Raw genomic sequence first — 7,770 nt, forward strand, 5'->3', positions numbered from 1 at the left:
CACACACACACACACACACACACACACACACACACACACACACACACACACACACACACACACACACACACACACAAGGATTGCGCATCCCCCCACCCCCCTAGCCCCTTACAAATACACACACACATACACACAAACAAACACACGCGCACGCACGCGTTTGCTGCACACGTTACGTATACGCTCTCAATTTTTTTTGTTGGAAATCAGTATTAATAAATGGGTTATTGGTCTAAAATTTGGACAGGTCACTGTTGTCCCTGTTTTTCCCCTTTACCTACTGGATTAATCATGTTGTTGACGTTATTTTTGTTGTTTTTTTTATTTGAGAATTAGCCCATTCCGTCTTCTGAACAGTCAGTTACCTCGAAGACCAGTGGGTATTCTAATTCTGTCCAAAATTGTCTATAAATTAGAACCTTTTAAACCTTTGTTCCAATGTACCCGTTATTCACCTGTGTGCTAGCTGAATCGGTAGCGTAAGCAGCACTGACCTGAAGTTGTGTACCTTGTAAATGGAGAGAGTTATCACTCTTTACTATTTGTTAATCATTTCATCTCCATGCCTAATTGTTTGTTCATTTCCACTTTAAAACATAACATCCTGGAGTTTGCGCGCGTGTTCTAAGGTTGCAACCCTTGGTACCCTTCAAATATCAATGTATTTCAGAGAGAAAGAGGGGGTGGGGGGTATAACATGACCCAGATAATGTAAACTTGCCAAGGCCAAACGATACCTGTTGCCTGGCTAGTTTATACGGGGCGTATTCTGGACGAGGCCACTTCATACGGGGGTATACTCTGGACAGGGTAGAGTCTGAATATTCGGGGGGATAGTATATAAAAGGTATAAACATAACCTGAAAATCAAATATACAAACACTAGTACATAAGAATTCATGACACAAATGCATATACATATAAGTGTTTGTGCATGCGCCTGCACACACACACACACACACACACACACACACACACACACACAAAAATAGAGAGAACATATCATCGTGTTCGTTTACTTAAACGCCGCACATTACGAACTACACACGGACTGGGTCTTCAGGAAAATGGTTGCTCATTGCAGGGAAATTCTCCTTTATAAGTCGCTGGTTGGTTTGAGAGACAGGGCGTTGACTTCTTTCGGGAACAAGCTATTGGCGAAGCGATAGGGTTTTAGTGCCTGTACGGACGACACGAGGGGAGCATCTCAATAATCCTAAAAGCTGGATGTTATTCATCCTGACTGATTGATTTTGCTATTCTGAGAAGCCGCTTATTCCATTTGTGGTGTTGAGATGGAAAATCAGACCCGCCGATCTTGCTGGCAGTTTATATATATATATATATAGAAAGAGGGGGTGGGGGTATAACATGATCCAGGTGATATAAACTTGCCAAGGCCAAACTATACCTGTTGCCTAGTTTATACGGGGCGTATTCTGGACGAGGCCACTTCATACGGGGGTATACTCTGGACAGGGTAGAGTCTGAATATTCGGGGGGATAGTACATAAAAGGTATAAACATGACTTGAAAATCAAATATACAAACACTAGTATATAAGAATATTTAATATTTTTTTGACAATTTTATTAAAAGCTGTGGCTTCAGCCTTAGAAATGTTTCCGTACCAAACAGTGATAGTGAAGGTTAACACACATTAAGTGACAGCTAAGCAAAAGTCAACCATGATTTTTTTAATTTTTTTAGCTCATACATTTTTGTGTGAAATGTTCCAAATTTTCCCAAATCGATTCATTATATAGGATTTTTTTTTTAAAACCCGAAATCAGTTGGGTTTTTTTTTTTAAAACTTTTTGTTGAAAGCTAGGGAAAAGAATGCATTTAAATGCGGGTTGTTCACCAAAATGGAACGGGTGACAAAATATAGGATTTATTAAAAACAACAACAACAACAACAAAAAACAACAGAACAAAAAACAAAACAAAAAAACACACACAAAAAAACCCCCAAACAAACAAATAAACAACAACAAATGACTTCCATATTCAAGGGTTGTTTGTCAAGTGACTTTTCAAAACTAGATACTTGTTACATGGACGTGGTGAGTTGTATGTGTATTATGCACCTTTATCATGTATTTGAAGAATGAACCCATCGTTACATTAATTAAAAGAAAGGAAACCATTGTTCTGTAGACCTGATTAAAATATTATTCCGTGTCATTTGTCAAACCGCATAAAATAATGTCAGTGCGCTGAGTGATACAGCGTGAATCATGGACGTGAGACAGAACTTGTGACAGACTGGGTGGGTGGGTGGATGGGTGGAGTTGGGGTAGCGGGAAGGGAGTGTGTGGGATGCTTCATGCACACCCTCCTGTCCCTGTGCCCGTGGAAGGGAGGGAGGGAGAGGGTAGGGTAGGCGGTAGGAAATGGAACTCAGTGGCAGTGAGAGAATGAGTGAACGGGTTGTGTGAAAAAATTTTTCAAGAAACATGATATCCCGTCCTCTGAGCTTTTTCGTGTTTTTCCGAAGGTTTTACTTTATCTCTTTGTTCTCGTTATTGTTTGCCTTTTCTTCATTGATTGATTGATATGGATACTTATATAGCGCCTATCCTCGGTCGGAGACCAAGCTCTAAGCGCTTTACAAACACGGAGTCATTTACACAACAGGCTGCCTACCTGGGTAGAGCCGACTGACGGCTGCTATTGGGCGCTCATCATTCGTTTTCTGTGTCATTCAATCAGATTTCAGGCACGCACACCTACACACTCAAACATGTAACATTTAACGTTTTATGTGTATGACCGTTTTGTTTATTTACCCCGCCATGTAGGCAGCTATACTCCGTTTTCGGGGGTGTGCATGCTGGGCATGTTCTTGTTTCCATAACCCAACGAACGCTGACATGGATTACAGGATCTTTAACGTGCGTATTTGATTTTCTGCGTGCGTATACACACGAAGGGGGTTCATGCACTGGCAGGTCTGCACATATGTTGAGCTGGGAGATCGGAAAAATCCCCACCCTTTACCCACCAGGCGCCACCGAGATGCGAACCTGGGACCCTCAGATTGAAAGTCCAACGCCTTAATCACTCGGCTTTTGCGCCCAGTTTCTCTGTTGTGTGAAACGAACATTCTTTCTGTATAGTTTCTCTTTCATTTTTTATGTGTCTGTGAGGGGGGGGGTGTGGGTGGGGGTAGGGGAGGGATTGTACTGAATTGTTTTGTGTTATGTTTTTGTGTGAGATCGCGTCGCCACAATACAAGCGCCACCGTCGTTTGTTTGTTTGTTTTTTGTTTTTGTCTGCAAGTATATTTGTTTTACATCAATGTGGGGAGGAGGTGCGGGTGGGGGTCTACAGAAATTCGCTATTTCCAGACTCGGCTACAGTCCCAGCGCCAGCAATCAATGTTGAGTAGTCTGAAGGCGGTTCGCCAACAGAGACCCAGTGCTACCTGCGCGCGCGCGTGTATGTGTGTGTGTGTGTGCGCACGCGCGCGCACGCGTGTGTGTGTGTGTGCGTGTGTGTGTGTATGTGAGCGCGCGCCATCTGTTCTGATTCGTTAGTGTAGGTGCGTGCGTGTGTGTATGTGTACGTGCGTGCGTGCGTGCGTGCGTGTGTGTGTGTGTGTGTGTGTGCGTGCGCGTGTGTGTGTGAGCGCGGGCCATCTGTTCTGATTCAGTACAAACAGGAAACCACTTTAAGCCGACGATCTCGTAGTCGCAAAGCCAGAGTTGTGGTGAGCATCCTTCCCTAACTCTGTCCTCCCCACCCCCACGCCCACCCCTTGCACCCTTTCCGCCCTCTCCCCCACCGATTTGAGACCGCCACCACGATCCACCATTAGTTCACTTTATCACCATTTTTTTTTTTTTTTTTTTTTTTAAATCTATGCAGTTTTGCGCCGTTTTCGGTTTCTGTCAGTGGCTGCTTTCTCTCAAGCAATGCAAACCGGACCCCCTCCCTCCAGCCTCCCATCCACCCACTTCCGCCCTCTCTCCTTCTGCACGTTTCTGTGAAAGTCTGCTTTATTGCACACATCAAGGTGATATGCGCTGGTGGTAGTGTGTCGTTCACCTAAAAGCTTGTGAATGCCGGATGACAATAGGTTCTCTCCCTTTGGTCATTCGTCTATGTTCTCCGGCTGAAGAGAACGCTTAACATCACGCAGAAAGCACAGAACATACATCTATTTGTATTTGTATTTCTCTTTTTATCATAACAGATTTCTCTGTGTGAAATTCGGGCTGCTCTCCCCAGGGAGAGCGCGTCGCTACACTACAGCGCCACCCATTTTTTTGGTATTTTTTCCTGCGTGCAGTTTTATTTGTTTTTTTCCTATCGAAGTTGATTTCTCCACAAAATTTTGCCAGGAACAACCCTTTTGTTGCCGTGGGTTCGTTTACGTGCGCTAAGTGCATGCTGCACACGGGACCTTGGTTCATCGTCTCATCCGAATGACTAGCGTCCAAGCTACCACTGAAGGTCTAGTGGAGGGGGAGAAAATATCGGCGGCTGAGCCGTGATTCGAACCAGCGCGCTCAGATTCTCACGCTTCCTAGGCGGACGCGTTACCTCTAGGCCATCACTCCACATTTATATCTATATATGTCTCTCTGTATATATATATTTATCTGTATCTATATATGTCCACACACACACACACACACACACACACACACACACACTCACATAATATGCATGTGTGTGTGTGTGTGTGTGTGTGTGTGTGTTTGTGTGTGTTGTCTTGTTTCTTCCTGTGTGAGTGCGTGAGGTGAGTGTTAATTTCCTGAGAAGAATGTTGTTTTCCTCCTACACCGGCTCCGCGCTGAACAGAGAACGATCAACATCAGACCGTCGGTAGGCCACCCACTACAGCAGACACTGCCTTGCTGAGCGAGTCGACTCTCTGTGGCGCTGTTCTGTGCCGGTTTATCTGAGTCCACGTATCCACGACATCACATCATGGAGTGGTGGCCTACAGGTAACGCGTCCACCTAGGAAACGAGAGAATTTGAGCGCACTGGTTCGAAACCCATAGTCGCCAGTGTTTTCTCCCAGCACCCCCCAACCCCCCCCCCCCCCCCCCTCCACTGGACCTTAGTGGTGGTCTGGACGCTAGTCATTCGGATGAGACGATAAACGAGGTTCCGTGTACAGCATGCACTTATCGCACGTAAAAGAACCCACGACAACAAAAAGGGTTGTCCCTGGCAAAATTCTATGGAAAAATCCACTTCGGTAGGAAAACAAATAGAATTCCAGGCAGGGAAAAAATTAACAAATAATAAAAAAAAAAGAAAAAAAAAAGAAGAAAGGTCGGCGCTCTCAGTGTAGCGACGCGCTCTCCCTGGGGAGAACAGCCCGAATTTCACACAGAGAAATATGTTGTGACATAAAAATAAAAAAAATAAAAAAACAACAACAACAAAAAAACCAATACATGTTACGCCTCCTCTTGACGGCAATAAGTTGTTACTGGCGGATGGTGAGAGATCAGATCCAGCGTCTGTGTTGTGGAGTGGAGACCACAGCGAGTCATGAGTACACGTGCACCAGCACAGTGCCCTTGATCTTGCGGACACTGAACGTTCTGATATGAACTGCCCACAGGCATGGACGTGAGGAACGGATCGGACCTGAGGCCATCACTGTGAGGACGCAAATGAAGATCCACAGAAATACCAGCCGCCGTGGCGAAGTGGTTAGCGTCGCGGACTGACGGCTGGGAGGACGCGGGTTTGAATCCCAGCGGAGGTGGGTTTTTCTACCCAGAGTTGTGTGTGCTGTGGGCTTAAATGGGGAGACTGGGACCACACAGTCGAGTGTCATCCACTTCAAGGATGCGTCTTTAGGTGTGTTGCTCTAATTACCTGACCAACACTGCAAGTGTCTGTATCTCTCGGGCCTGGTTAACGCCGGGATATCATTTTGACAGGAAGCGTAGAGTACAGCCTTGTCACCCAGTCCCAAACCAAAATGGACCTCCATAGCAACGTCGTCATCATCATCGTCATCCTCCTCCTCCTTCATCGTCATCAATATAAACAAAAGTCTCAAAGTCTGTGGCCTTTCATGCCCTGCTCTCATGGTGACCTCAGTTTAGATACCCCTCCACTTCTGTGCTTGGGGTGAGTCCTGTCAATGTCTTCAGTGTCGGCAGATTCATGGGTGGCTGTTGTTTGAGGGACGTGGTGGCGGTCTCCACTCTGGGAGGGACGCTCACTCAGACTGGCTCCGCGACTAAGCCATTATTGTCGTTAGTAGGGGGCTTAGTAGGTGGTGTCCTAAGTACGTTAAATCAGAACAGGCACCACTGAACACCACCGAAGTGACTCAGCAGCAGTGCAGGGTCTCCTCTGGTGTGTGGCCTCCTGGGACCTAACATCGATGGTTCCCTGTGGACTGCCGACGCTGGAACTGCGACGGACGAACCCGGGTGTGACCGTGTATAGGGGAATCTAAATGAGCGGCGTGGGAGTAATGCCACTGAAACGGTGCAGATGATGGGGCAGCAAAAACTGGAAAAAATACCCCAAAAATCCACAGAAATTACACACTCCTTTTGCGTTCGTGGGCTGCCAACTGCCACATTTGCTCGAGTGGGGCTGTTGTGTGTATGACTGTTTCTTTTAACCAGCATGCTTCTCTCTCTCTGTATGTGTATGAGAGAGAGAGAGAGAGGAGAGGGATTGAGAAAGAGAGACAAATAGACAGAACAAGAACAAATGTTATTCCTTTAGGCGGCCACCAGCCCATAGGAAAGGGTCTCTGGTAAAACGTGTACATCTTAGGTATGCATATCATCTGAATTGAGTAGCATTTGAATAATTAAACCAAACAATTCTTGATTAAGGTCAAATTACACATCTGCAAACTGTTGTCTGTGACGAAGAGCATAGAAAAGATACATTCTCAACTTTCTTATTTTTTCAATAGATCCATGTTTCAATATTTCGGTGTGATCTTGAATAATACCTGGTAAGTACTGGTAAGTAAATAATGTATTTTTAACCAAGGTTGCCCCGCATGTTTTACTTCTGTCATCCAGGTTTCTTAACATCAAGTAGGCTTGCCTAGGTAATCTTTCCATGTCCATTTTCAAAACTTTTAGCCAGTATTTCATGCATCTCACAGTGTTGCTAACATATAGCGGATGTCCCCAAGCTCACCATAAACAAATTTGTTTGGCACTTTCGAAGGGACCTTCAGAAAACGTTTACAAACAAAAGTATGTACCTTTTCAATGGTGTCTATCCTCTTTATTCCCCAGATTTTGAAAAAGCATGGCTTTGATATATCATTTAGCTTGATGATATTCTTAATACAGTCAGCGCTTGCCCTCCTCCCCTGTATCGCCAAAGCTTCCACACCCCTTGCCCAGCTCATCTTTGTCATGAAAACAAAACCCAGGTACTTATATTCGTTGACTGCTTCTAAATCACTTCCATCTAGCGACCACTTTTCCCCCAAAAAAACCTCCTTTTCTGAATACCATAACTTTCCTTTTATCACCATTAATCTTTAAACAAAAATCCTTACAGGCTTGGCTGAGCAGGTCAATTTGGTTTTGGAGACCCCTAGCAGTGTCCGACAGTAGAACAATGTCATCTGCGAAGAGGAGAATGAAAAGCTGAACAATACCTGGTAACAACTGAATACCATGCATCCCATTTCCGTCTACATAAGCTGTAATTTCGTTGATAAATATTGAAAAAAAGTAATGGCGAAAGAATACAACCTTGCCTTGCTCCTACAGGGCATTCAAATAAGTCTGTTAGAGGGCTCTCGACT

This window comes from Babylonia areolata, chromosome 12 (genome assembly GCF_041734735.1).
Source record: "Babylonia areolata isolate BAREFJ2019XMU chromosome 12, ASM4173473v1, whole genome shotgun sequence".
In the NCBI taxonomy this organism is placed as follows: domain Eukaryota; kingdom Metazoa; phylum Mollusca; class Gastropoda; order Neogastropoda; family Buccinidae; genus Babylonia; species Babylonia areolata.